Source organism: Pelobates fuscus, chromosome 12 (genome assembly GCF_036172605.1).
Source record: "Pelobates fuscus isolate aPelFus1 chromosome 12, aPelFus1.pri, whole genome shotgun sequence".
Classification (NCBI taxonomy): Eukaryota; Metazoa; Chordata; class Amphibia; order Anura; family Pelobatidae; genus Pelobates; species Pelobates fuscus.
Window position 1 is genome coordinate 30,692,413 of NC_086328.1, and position 15,077 is coordinate 30,707,489.

Here is a 15,077-nt window from a genome sequence, read left to right on the forward strand (position 1 = left end):
GAGCAATAGGTTAAACTATCTATGCTCTAGTAAAACTTGACACAAAATATGTTTGAAAAATAAACTTGTCTTCCAATTGAGTTGTATTTCTCGGAGGATTACAAGCAGATTTACCGTGCATGTGAGGTGATTCACAACGGCTTCCAAGATAGGAGGCTGAGGTATTTGATGAAGTGCTATATGTCAGAGTAATTTATTGATGCCTTGATACCGGAGAAACTGACGGAAGCCAAGCACAGAGAGATGGACACAGGTTTCTTCAGGAAGGAAGAGATTCTTTATTGGATCACCGATCGGGACTCAGAGGGACTAGCGTCACCAAAATACAGCAAAGTCTGAGTACTGAATACATAGAGTACATTCCTTATATAGCACTGTAGCTCCTCCCACAATTAACTACACCCACACATACCCTTAACCTATTTAATAAATAGAGTCTAAACTCATCCATCCGGTCTAACCACGTGGCTCATCTGATACAAAGGAGAGGGACGTGTAATTCCAGTTCTTACATTCCTGCACCTGGTCAGTACAGTGATAACAGTATCTTAGCTACGTGTAATTAACTAACTGATACTACAAACACATATACATACGCCTTGTGGCAATCTTAGCCTGCTAAACTTGTATTTTACTGGAATTACATCACATTCCCCCCTTTGATGCCTCTGATATTTCACAATTACTTGAGGCATCACTTAACCTTGGTTTGCATATACCTCAGGTTACCATGAACCAGACCAGACTTATCTTATGATGTGAATCTTTTAACACTCATCTTCCTGCATTGGTTCTCCTTGATCTAGAGCCTTATACTTATATATCGCCATTATCTGTGCAGCAGCCTTCCTCTCTGCTATACTTCCTATCAGGCTTTGCACAGACCTAACTACTAAGGGTATAAGACACGGTAGGAGTAGACACAACAGTAAAATCAGTAGGACTCCACCTACCACTGCCTTAAGCCCTCCAAACCACTCATACCAGCTACCAAACCAACTACTTGGATTGTACCCTTTCCATACCTGAGTAGGCACATACACTAGTTTAACCATATGGCTAGTAAGCTCAGCTATTGCTTGCCCTTCGTCATCTATTTGAAGACAGCAATTGCTCAGGTTAAACTTCCCACATACACCTCCCTCTACTGCCAAAAGGTAATCCAAGGCTAATCTATTTTGGTACACTGCTGTCCTCATCCTGGTATTATGCTTCGCTAGAAGATTGAGTGCTTGTGAGGTCTCATTAGTAATAATCTCAACCACCGCCTGTAATCTTATAATACGGTTGAGCATATAAATTGGGGTTCTATAACCAAAGGTACCATCTTCTGCCCACGTGGCTGGCCCATAATAATCTATGATACGCTGGGGAGGCCATTCATTATCTTCCCAGGTGCCTATCTCTAAGGGTCCCCTTTTCTTCCTATGATTCACATCATACACTTTAACACCTAAAGTCTCACCTGTTTCAATCGGTAACAAGAAGAAGGATGGTTTGAGCATACCCAACACACATGCCCCTTCCCAGTCCTGTGGCAACTCCGAATAGGCTTTCTTACCACAGATCCAGTACAAATTTGCTGGGGCTCTCCAGGTAGATGTGATGGATAAATCAAACCACACATCCTTTAAACTGGCATATCTAGCAAACGGGTTAGATGGTTCTGAGACATTTGAAGCCGACCACCAAGTTGTATTTTTAGTATCATCATCATAAGCTTTTTGCCCTAGACAAGTTAATTCTCCTACAGAAGTATTATACATTATTCCTTTCCTTGCTATGCAAACATAACCTATGATGGAGGTCTTTAATCTCCACTCAGATTTACCTCTAACACTCAAATGATAATCGGCTTGTGTAGATATTAGTTGGTCAACTGCCTCAGAACCGGACATTACCTCCTTTGCTTCCCAAGGCCATTGGTCTCCCATGTTAGTACCTCCACACACATAGCAGTTGGTAACATTAAGACTACCGGCAATACTTTCAGCTAGGTCAATGAACAGGTTTTTAGCGTTATGGGGGATCTTATTATCTATACTCATCTCTTCATAAAAGGAATGGTATACTTGATGAGTCTGGGAGGATACCGTATCAGTCTCTATTCCTATAAACAATAATGTCCCAGGATCTAAACCCGTCCCGTATATCTGAAACCCAAATAAATTTCCATACTTATCTAGGAACTTGTCGGGGTTATTAATAAGTATATGGACTGGGTTGCATTCCATAGACTTACAATAAGGGCTAGTCGGCAACTTAGTCACTATCATGTCTTTATCTACTGTCTGTCCCCAAGTCGCCCACCCCACACAAGACCAATATGGACAAAAGTTATAGTCTTTATTTGGGCATCTAGGACTCACATATTTATTTTTACTACTGGGACAAATATATTTATCATTAGACCCATACGTCCTCTCCCATCTAAGATCCCCACATACATTCCACGGTTTTCTACCACTTGATATCGCCTTACATGCATCAAATAGCAGAACACCCGAAGAATGTACGGATTCTAACACCGTCTTATTAATTAGGGTCCCCTGAGGATCTCCATTCCTGAGAGTCAACCAAATTGTACGAGGTTGATACTCTGGACTGAAGCACTTAGGTTCTCCTACTCCTAAATAGCACACACTATAGTCTATATTTAGGTATCTACATCTTGATACCTCTCCTTTACATTCGTATTGTGAATGCCAAATTAGGGTTTGGGAAATATGGTTACCTGTTCTCGTAGTCTTAATGCATACCTCACAGCTAGGAGTGTCGGTACCTCTACCTTCCTGAATATAAAAACACATATAAATAAACACAATCAAAAGCACATCTTTCGCCGTCATCCTCAGTCTTCGTCCGTGCGATGGAACCTCAGCTTCCAGGATGTGAGGGCTGCAGGGAATGGAGTTCTGCTCGTCTTCACAGGTGTCCCTTCGAGACTTTCCTGGCTTATACACTATGTGTTGGTAAGCGGACAGGCTTTATTATGGCCTTCTCACTCACACCTGTAACAATAAAATTTGTAATCCACAATAATTCCTCGTTACTCCGACTGAGTAGTGCGTTTCAACCGGATCTTGCAGGGATTCTCTGGATCTGCTGTAATTTGCCAAGAATCGACTGCTGCTGGTTTAACCCTGGAGTGATGTATCCACGGAGTTACTTCGGCTACTTTTATCGCTGTAGGGGTAGACAAAAGAACAACATAAGGACCTCTCCACTTGGGCCCTAACGGTACATTATTCCACTCTTTAATCCACACTTGGTCTCCTGGATGATAACTATGAACAGGGGGATAAATATTCACAGGTAATCTATCTTGTACCCATTTCTGTACCTCCTCCATAGTCTTACCCAACTCTACAACCTGCTGCCGGGTAATTCCTTCTCCCAACTGACTCAAGTCCCCCCTTAAGTTACCAAGTACGGGAGGTGGTCGCCCATACATGATTTCAAAAGGAGAGAGGCCCATCCTTCTGGTAGGGGTACTGCGGATTCGCAATAAAGCTATGGGTAAGAGAACGTTCCACTTAAGTTGGGTTTCCTGACACATTTTAGCCAACTGGTTCTTTATAGTTCTATTCATTCTCTCTACCTTACCAGAACTCTGGGGTCTATATGCAGTATGAAGCCTCCACTTTATACCAAGCATATGAGTCAGTTGTTGTAGGCACTGATGAACAAAAGCTGGACCATTGTCCGATCCTATAGAACAGGGTAGTCCATATCGGGGTATTATTTCTCGTAGCAGGAATCTTACAACTTCTCCTGCTTTCTCTGTACGAGTAGGACATGCTTCTACCCAGCCTGAATAGGTGCACACAATTACCAACAGGTAACGATGTCCACCCGATTTAGGCATTACTGTAAAGTCTATTTGTAGATCGGACATGGGGAGTCCCCCCATAAACTGGACTCCTGGTGGCTTTACTGGTCCTTGTCTTGCATTATTCTTAGCACACGTTACACATCTGCGTACAATGGCCTGAGTCAAGTTGGACAATCTTGGTATGTAGAAATGTTTCCTGAGAGATTCTTCAGTACTGTCTCTCCCAGAATGTGTCCCGTTGTGATAATTTTGGACAATTTCTACCGCTAGTGATGCTGGTATAACTATTCTTCCATCTTCTAGCTGATACCACTTGTTCTCCAAATACTTTCCCGGTTCAGTCTTTAACCACTCCTCTTCTTGAGCTGTATAAACTGGAGTCCATTGGGACAGTGGAGTTGGTATAAGAGCAGCTATATGCCCCACATACTCCTGTCTTCCTGATTCAGCAGCACGCTTAGCTGCACTATCTGCCATCCGATTTCCCTTGGTTACATCACCATCTCCTCTCAGATGCGCTCGACAATGTATGATACCGACTTCTTTCGGCTCCCACACTGCTTCCAATAGTTGTAGGATTTCAGCTGCGTATTTGATTTCTTTGCCTTCTGAATTCAGTAGTCCTCTTTCTTTATACAAAGCTCCGTGGGCATGAGTGGTTAAAAACGCATACTTAGAGTCCGTATAGATATTTACTCTTAAACCTTCAGCCAATTGTAACGCTCGTGTTAGTGCTATTAATTCTGCCTTTTGTGCTGATGTTCCTTTCGCCAGTGGCCGAGCTTCTATCACCTTGTCTATTGTTGTCACTGCATATCCTGCATAGCGGATCCCTTCTTTCACATAACTACTGCCGTCGGTGTAATATTGAACATCGGGGTTCTGGATGGGAAAATCACGAAGATCTGGTCTACTTGAAAATACTTCATCCATTACTTCCAAACAATCATGTTGACTTTCAGTAGGTTGCGGCAAAAGGGTAGCTGGATTTAAGGTGTTTACAGTCTCTAAATGCACTCTTGGGTTTTCACACAACATTGCTTGATACTTGGTCATACGGCTGTTACTAAACCAATGATTTCCTTTGTAATCCAACAACGTCTGTACTGCATGTGGGACTCGTACATAAAGTTCTTGACCCAGAGTGAGTTTATCGGCTTCAGCTACTAGCAGGGCGGCTGCAGCTACGGCTCTTAGACAAGGTGGAAGTCCGCTGGCCACTGCATCCAGTTGCTTAGACATGTAGGCAACAGGTCTTTGCCATGATCCCAAGTACTGTGTCAATACTCCCACAGCCATTCTTCTTTGCTCGTGTACATATAAGTAGAATGGTCGTGTGTGATCAGGTAGACCTAATGCTGGGGCACTCATCAAAGCCTTCTTCACATCTTCAAATGCCGTTTGCTGTTCTTGGATCCATAAGAAGGGGTCGTGCTCTGTACCTTTGATGGCTGCGTACAGAGGTTTTGCCAGTATCGCATAGCTGGGAATCCATATCCTACAGAAGCCTGCTGCCCCCAAGAATTCTCGCACTTGTCTTCTATTCTTGGGTATTGGTATTTGGCAGACAGCTTCTTTTCTCTCTGGCCCCATAATCCTTTGACCTTCAGAGATATGGAATCCCAGATACTTGACAGTTGGCAAACACAACTGAGCCTTCTTCCTGGACACCTTGTATCCTGCCTTCCAGAGAATATGTAGTAGATCGTGCGTTGCTTGCTGACATTTTTCTTTTGTAACTGCTGCTATCAACAAGTCATCTACATATTGTAACAATACACATTCTCCTGGGATAGACTCGAAATCCAGTAGATCTTGACTTAGAGCTGAACCAAATAGGGTAGGTGAATTTTTAAACCCTTGGGGCAGTCTTGTCCAAGTCATTTGGCGTTTTGAGCCCGTTACAGCGTTCTCCCATTGGAAAGCGAAAATACATTGGCTTTCTGCGGCAATTCGGAGGCAAAAGAAGGCATCTTTGAGATCTAAGACTGTGAAGTAAGTAGCCCCGCCCGGAATTAAAGCAAGCAGGTTATATGGATTGGGTACAACTGGATGTATGCTAACAACCGCATCATTGACTGCTCTTAAGTCCTGTACAGGTCGATACTCATCTGTACCGGGCTTTTGAACAGGCAGCAATGGGGTGTTCCAGGGGGAAGTACAGAATTTTAGGATACCATACCGTATGAACTTATCCAGATAGGATTGGATGTTCTTCTTAGCCTTCTGCGGAATGTGATATTGTCTTAGGCTCACTGGATAAACCCCATGTTTCAGTTCAATTTTTATTGGTGGAATATTGCGGGCCAGTCCTGGTGGGTTGTTCTCTGCCCAAACTCCTGGTATGTTAAACAATGTCTCATCACTCCTAGGGTTTTGGCTAGTCAACACTGTATAAAGTCGCCACTCTTCTTCCTTTGGTACGGATAAAGTCATAATACCTGAAGGTCCATTAAACTTTAAGGATGTTGTTCCATTTGGTAGGAACGTAATCTGCGCTTGTAATTTTGATAGCATATCACGTCCCAGCAATTGGACTGGACATTCAGGCATATAAAGGAATTGGTGTTTTACTACGTGGCCTCCCAATGTACAGAGTCGACTTTTAAGAACCGGTTTTTCAGCACTTCTTCCAGTTGCTCCTATCACAGTAATAGTCCTTCCAGATGGAGGAGCAACTAGATTAGTCACCACTGAATGTTCAGCACCAGTGTCGATCATGAACGCACTCCTTTTCCCCCCTATTGATACATCGACCATAGGCTCCGCTCGACCAAGGGGGATGGAGCCCGGTCGGTATCAATAGTCCTCCATGACAGTGTCAGCCAATCCTACAAAGTCCCTACCTTCTCTATCGCGGGACCTTTGCGCTGCTGGAATATACCTGTCTTCCCTAACACTTCCTCTGTTCCCATTACTCCCTCTATAACCATTACTCCCTCCGGGGCCTCCTCTACCTCTCGCTCTACCTCTAAAGTTTCCGTAGCCTGCCCTGGGTTGGTCTCTCTCGTACTGCTCTCTTTGCGGACATTCGTTCCTCCAATGCCCTTCTTCCTTGCAATACGCGCATTGATCCCTACTCAAAGGCTCCCTACTCCATCTATTATTGCCTCTATCTGGGCCCCGTTTATCTACGCCTGCGATCGCTACCGCTAGCATATCAGCCTTTTTACGCATCTTGCGCTCTTCCTCTTTCTTACTTTCTGTATCCCTGTTCATATAGACCTTATTTGCTACCTCCATTAGTTGGGTGATGGACATACCTGCAAACCCTTCTAACTTTTGTAGCTTGCGCTTAATATCTCCGTATGCTTGGCTGACAAAGGCGGAGTTAACCATTCGGGAATTGTCTGCGTCTTCCGGATTAAAGGGGGTATACAAGCGGTATGCCTCCAATAATCGGTCATAAAAGACACTGGGCGCTTCATCGCTTTTCTGGATCACCTCAACTGTCTTCGACATGTTAATGGCTTTCTTTCCTCCGGCTTTCATGCCAGCAATTATAGCGTCTCTATAGGCTCTGAGTTGAACCATATCAGCACCATTTACGTTCCAATCGGGATCGGTGTTGGGATAGTGTGTCGCGGCCCATGCTGCTGGATTGGCTTGGTTCAAAGCACGGGCTCTATCCTCTAATGCTTTAATGGCTGCTTGATTTATTCTTGTCCTTTCCTCATTGTTAAATAAAGTCATTAGTAACTGCTGGCAATCAGCCCATGTCGGATTATGCGTCTGTACTATTGAGGTGAACAGATCAGTCATAGCTTGTGGTTTCTCAGTATACGAGGAATTATGGGTCTTCCAGTTTAAAAGATCGGTTGTGGTAAATGGGACATATACGAAGACTGGGTCAGCGTGTGCCATTTGACCTGCGGCATCGATATAAGCTGACCCGGGATTCAGACGAAGAGGCATCTGATAGTGCTTTAATTGTTGGGCACCAGTCAACTGTCGGGTTTGGATGGGGCTACGTAGAGAGGCGTCAGTCATGGGTTCCGGTCGGGGAGAGATAGGGTATGGGGATGTGGGAGGTCGGTTTTGGGAAAAGGTCGTAAATAAAACACTTCGAGCCGAGCTAGATGAAGCTTGACCGGAAGTCTGAAGTGGCGCCAAATCAGGATATTCGTTTCTAATGGGGGTGGATTCTGGTTCCGGAAGGGGAGATTTAGTACGAGGGGGGGTGGATCCTGTACTGGAGGAGGAAGCGGAAGTGGATGAGGGTAATGAGGGGAGGGGTGCAGGGCTTCCTGCGTTTGCGTCACTTCTTCTTAACGGAAAGTAAGGGGGCGGCAAAGGGATCTCGGACTCAGGGGGCGTGTCCAAAATGGGCCTAACACCAGTCCTAGTGGACGAGCAAGTCCTAGCTACCATGAGGCGACACTGCTCCTCGTGGCATGTCTGGAGCCATTTTGGCGAGTCATTTACGGCCTGTCTCCAACAGTCAATATAAGGAAACTGGCCGTAAAGTTCAGGCCTACCCGATACAGCCACGTGTAAGCGCTGTACCAGAGTTGGATCCAAACTGCCACGTGGCGGCCATGCCGCAACCAAAGTAGGCCACTCCCTAGTACACAAAGTGACCAAACGTACAGGAGACATCTTTACCCCAAAATCACAAACTTTGAATCCCTTTTTAAAATTCTTAACCATACATCCTAAGGGATCCGGAATCGTTGACTGCGACGCACCCATACTTAACAATGGAACGTCGTCGACAACGAATACTATACACGCGTACTATTCAACAGTCACACCCGTTTCCTCTGGCAACAGCACCACGTGGTACGGTTACCAAGTGAAACGTACACAATAACAATAAACACTCAGGGAATTCCCGTACACACACAGCTGTTACACCAGTCACTATATAATCAATATTATGCCCTTTGGCGTAACTATACAGTCACCCACGCTATAATTCTCTATATACGAATTACCCGTCTATAACACACCCCAGTAACATCGTCTTTTACAAATAGCGGTTACAGTACGGTTAGCATAGGTCAAAGCACAAGTTAAGGTCACAATACAATTATTAGTGGTTATGGTGTTAAACATGCAATGGACGACAATGATTAGTACTTATTATATAATGTCAGTAAATATACAGGGTTATGGTACCGTGCACTATAATACAGCAACACACTATTAACACTCTCGCTAGACGGCTGAGCTCGCGCTATCTAACAAGATATACACTTTACTAAAACAATCGTTAACACATTTACAATTCCCAACTAAACTATTGGCCAGTACCTTGAATGGACTACCTAAAACTATATACACCCGTTTTGGTTAGCCACACTGCCCAATCACCACATATATAGCGAGCTAGAGAACCGAATTTACACAGGCGCCTCTTAGTCGCACTATCAAAAGTCTAGTGGGTTCCAAATTTACACGCCTTCCCACTTAGCCCAGATAGGATGAGAACTAGCGAACCGAATTTACACAGGCGCCGCTTAGTCTCCCGGTCCCTCCGACCTAGCGAACGTAATATACACCCTAGAACGCTAGTCTAGACAAGACACCGGTGTCCGGCTAGGGCTATTTACACCAGGACCCCGCCTGACTAACCAAATCAAACGGTCTGACTAAAGAGCGTTCGATCGAGCGGTGCGCCTTCGCTCCTTCCCTCCGACAGAGGGGGCAGATACACAGATTCAAAACCCCTTTGGGCCTACCGCACAATCGGTATACCCCTAGTGGGTCCTGCCGTCTAAAACAGCAGTTGTCTTACCTCCTCGTTCCTGAACCTGAGTTCACACTCATCGACGGGGACACCCCAGCACTTCTCACGTAGAGGCCGATGATCTCCTGGACAACAGACCAGTGGCGCCGAGACGAAGGGAGGTCCACGCAGAAGTTCAGGGGTGCAGCCGTAGAGAACGTGGGCAAAGATAGACCGTCTCACGCCTCTGCCTCTCAGCTACCGTTGAACGATGAGCTTCCCGGCCAATGCACCAAATGATACCGGAGAAACTGACGGAAGCCAAGCACAGAGAGATGGACACAGGTTTCTTCAGGAAGGAAGAGATTCTTTATTGGATCACCGATCGGGACTCAGAGGGACTAGCGTCACCAAAATACAGCAAAGTCTGAGTACTGAATACATAGAGTACATTCCTTATATAGCACTGTAGCTCCTCCCACAATTAACTACACCCACACATACCCTTAACCTATTTAATAAATAGAGTCTAAACTCATCCATCCGGTCTAACCACGTGGCTCATCTGATACAAAGGAGAGGGACGTGTAATTCCAGTTCTTACATTCCTGCACCTGGTCAGTACAGTGATAACAGTATCTTAGCTACGTGTAATTAACTAACTGATACTACAAACACATATACATACGCCTTGTGGCAATCTTAGCCTGCTAAACTTGTATTTTACTGGAATTACATCACAGCCTGACTTGGCTGCTATATCTGACAGCATAGGACTAAGGGAATGATCCTTGTTAAACTGCTTCATAGAAAAGATATCAGGAAAAGCAGGGATTTTGACGAGCTTTGCAGGAGCCCCCAGTGCTTGAGCAGAAGGGGACGTGATTTTCATGGACAGGCCTGGACCCTGAATAGGGTTCTATGTCTCTCCTTGAAGAATTCCTACAAAGAATGAGAAGATAGATTAGAACAGCAGGTGAGAGACAAACAGCCTATGAAGTCAGATTTTTCTATAAGTACTTAAAGGATCACTCCACTGCCCACATTGTAAAAAAGGAAAACACTCCTGAATTTTTAATCCATGTATTCATTGGGGGTACATCTTAAAAGAGCTTGCAAAGGCTCTTATGAAGTGCTGCCTTAGTAAGCCCTCCCCCTTTTCCCTGGAAGAGATTTTCAGTCTCTTCACAAGGAACTAATGGAGAAGCCTCTGACTTGGTGCTCTTGTGCGCGCATGTGCCGGTATGTGCATGCGCACGCACATCTGGTCTGAGGTCTGGAGCTGATGAGCTGGTCTGAGGTCTGTGAAGGAGCGGGAGGCAGGCACGCTCAAGTAGAAGTAGGATGGATCCTTACTAGCTGTTTGACAACCAGGTGGATGTTCCCTAGTTAATTTATAAAAATGCTGATTTCTCATAGAAATCAGCACTTTTATAAACTGGGGTAAAACTGTGATACTCCACAACTATAAAGCACCTCAGCAAGCCGAAGTGCTTTTGGGGTGTGGAGTGGTCCTTTAACATCTTTTTATTTGGTTTCTGGGATAGCTTTAGGCATGTTACAAGTGTCTGTTTTTAAAAAGTATTTGGTGTGTTTGCCCCAATCTCCTCTACAAGATGGCTTTCTTGGTATGCTTAATCAACTTGCGATTAAACTAGTGATGAAGGTTGGCCACAAACCATAGCCAGGAACACAAAGTAGGACAGAGAATAGCCTTTATTGTATTTTCCTTATATGACAACAAAATCGACTTAGGCCTAGTGCGCTATTCCAGCGATTGTCTTGACAAATCAGGAGCTGTTGGAAGAAGAACTGAAAAAGATTGATGATCAAGAAGAATTTTGAGATATGCCTTCATTCATTTTTCACTTTTGCCTTTACATTGTGTGCACTTAGTCTCCACTTAATTATGGATATTCTACACTATGATCGTGTTAATTTGATGTTGTTGTTTTATCTCTATAGTTTTTGTTGTATATGAAATGGTTGATAGTTAAACCAAATATATAATTTTGGCTTCGATTTAGTATAACGAATAATTCTGCTTTTTGCGTCACCACTTTTAAAAAGGCAACTCTCAGACCATGAGAAGAAATGTGAATTTGTCTCTGACATTATGTCAATAACATGATCATATTCCCATCCCAGCAGTGTGAGGAAGCAGGTCAACAAACTGCTCTGTAATCGTCACCTCTTTTAAATGCCTAGGTCAAAGTTTAATACTGTTTATTAACAATCACTTAAGTCTTTTAAATTGCTAGTAGAGTCAGGAGAGATTAGGCTGAGGGTAATAAAAATTTATGAAAAAGAAAAAAAACGTACCAGCCTGTTCATGAAATTGATCGGGTGTAGTTCTTAATCTGTGACCAGTTGACATCTGCAATGTTAAGGTGAAAAAAGAAACAAAGCTATTATAAAAGCCATTTATAAAAGTCCACAGTTATGTGTAGAACTCAGTATTTTGAGAAGACTTATGGGAGATTGGATAATATCAACAACATGCTTGCATATCTTCCTGTCTGTGTGCAGTTGAGTTCTAAGGACTGCTAAACCTTGGGGATTTATTAAAAGTTGCTCAGATTAGGGACAACAGCTGAAACAAAGATTCACATTTTCTGGATGCTCTTAGATTTTGAGTTTGAAAAGAGGAGATATTGACTCCTACGTACTCTATTCTCAAATTCTCAAGGCACAAGCAGAAAGGTTCTTTGGTATTATTGCCTTATTGAGGTCTTGATGTTTAATTCTAGGGCATGAGGAAGGAGCCTGATACTATAAACCAACTCCAGAGATACCGTGTAGAGTTCTCACAACGGATATGGCCATGGATGACAAACAGAGAAGAAGACAATAGAAGGTGCAAGGAACTGTAAATACAAGCGATGTGATGGAGCTGCTGTAACTAATACTGTGATTACCGAATCATTTCTCTAGCATAAGCAGGCTATAGTGATGACCTTGAATGGTGAATCTAGGTTTATTTATTCTCACTAGACCCAGCAAGTGCTCCTAGAGGCATGATTGACATTTTCTCAAATATTACAGACAAACAAAAATGATAGCGTAAGAGTCAAGGAGTCATGTACATTTGAGGACCACACTCTACAGCTCATTGATGATGTAAGTGGAAGAACTCGGTCATAGTAACAATCTTTGCAACAAGTCACATAACTCCTACAAGAAGCAAACATTGAGTACCACACTCGCTCAAGACAGTCTGCGGTCATCTAGTGAATTTTATGGTGGTACTGTGCTTTCTTTTAAAAACTTGGCCTGATTAACACATCGTTGATTTAACCTACGTCCTGTGACAATCAGAGGCATGACATTGCTAGTCACCCCATTCTTAAGTACCTTCATGAAACAGGCATTGGTACCCGTGATTAAAACTCTGATCACTGCTTTTAACTTTGATTTTATATCATTTCTATATGTTCTTTTGTGGTTGTTAAGTTACTATTTTAAGCTTGCTTTGAATAAATGGCTAATTTTTATGATGTAGACATATTTTCTTCTTCTTCCCAATATGAATACTAGTCTGTGTTTAAATACCAGTAATGTTTACTCCACATGCTGATTTTCAGTACATGCAGCTATAGCCACAACCATTGCAATTTTAGAAACTCTCTTAATGAGCAACAAATGATGCTCTTATCTAACTCAGCCTGTGCAAAAACTAAATTATGTTTTTATAGGTGCTGACCATAAACACTCCCCTGAGAGCACCTGAAAAGTTTCAGAGATAACTCAGAATGCATTTCATTTAGACCATCAGAACAGACAAGGCAAGTCAAAAATCTGCAGTTGTTCAAATTGGATAAAGTCCCCAAGCTGCCTGAATATTGATATATTTGTCAAATAGTGAATTCATTGAAATCCCATGGCTAGCTCACTATGAGTGTACTAGAAAAAAAAACAAACAAAAAAAACATTGTTTCTAACATTGTTGAGACAACCTTGAAAGGCATCTAGCTGGCCAATAGTTCCATCCTGCATTATTGTATAACATAACACATAGCATAGCACATAACACCAATTGAAATTGAATATAAAATCTTCTCCTATTGTAAATCTGGCACTGCAGTTGCACTGGATCTAAGACTCGGCCATTTAAGAGTTAAATCCTCTGCTCAATCCTCTGCCATTTAGGAGTTAAATCCATTTGTTTATGAACCCTAGTCACACCTCCCTGCATGTGACTTGCACAGCCTTCTATAAACACTTCCTGTAAAGAGAGCCCTATTTAGGCTTTCTTTATTGCAAGTTCTGTTTAATTAAGATTTTCTTATCCCCTGCTATGTTAATAGCTTGCTAGACCCTGCAAGAGCCTCCTGTATGTGACTATAGAGTTCCTTTAAACTCAATCTCTTCAATTTTAATCTGCATGGTTTTTAGAAAAAAAAATCTATCAATGTTACCATTAACAGAAAATAAAAAAACCAACAACATGCCAAAACAAAGCAGGCTTCTTCAAAGTTGTCTTCAGTAATGAGATCACTTTGTAAATAGGTTCCTGACTGTCATGCAATCTCAGTTACATTTTCTAAGATCGATATGCCTGCAACAGCCTGGAAAGTTCATCCAATTTGCCATGACAGCTGAAACGCATGTGAATAAAAGATCATATAAGTTTCTGCAGCCCCGGAGCTGTATCGCGCTGCGGGCCGGGGACAGATCTGTAAAGTAACCCGTTGCAATGCCGAAGAGCTTAAGTTGTCTGTGCTTGTTCGGCTTGTGCTGCAGAATGATGAATTTCATACAGGTGTCTCCATCCTTACAACCAGGTGAGGATTGATGGGGAACAGAACAACGATCCATCATCACGGGCAGGTGGCACGATATCGGAATTTTGGAAATCTGTTCCCAATCACATCCACTCCTGGAAGACTGTAACGACCTTATTTGTGATGCTTTACTGAAAATCAATGAGCAGCATTCAAGGTCAATGTACTGTTAGGAAACTCTTTAAGGGCTGATGGATGGATAGTATTCATTCAGAATAAATGTAAGAGGATAGTGTCAACCGAGAATCCTAATATTTGTGCCAACTTTACATGGAAGACTTCCTCGTTGCTACTGAAATCGTATTCTCTCAAGGATTACATCACTCCCACTCATCCTTTGTTCTTGTTTTGTTTTTTTTGTTTTGTTTTTTTGCATTTCTTTCTCCATGACTGCTAGTATAGTGTGCAGGTATTCTAATTGTATCATTTATCAGGCTATATCCATCAATCATTGTTCATTCATATATAAAAACACATTTGGGGCATTGTATGAATATTCACAGTCGCTTGTTTTTGTAAATAACCTCCTTGTCCTAAAGAGAAGGATCGAATTATTTTGTCACTAATTTTCCACTTATTTTGTTCATTGTTTCTTGTTATATATTCATTTATTTTTAATGTGGTATCTATGTCTCCTCTTCATTTGCAGTGTTTGTCCTCGCTTTGCTTTGTCTAAACTGGATTGTGATGTAATTTGTTAAAACTTTAACATAAACTTTAAAGAAAATTGAGAAAAAAAGGGTTAACACAAGTTATAGGTGATTTTCCATGTTTCATATCTTGGAGA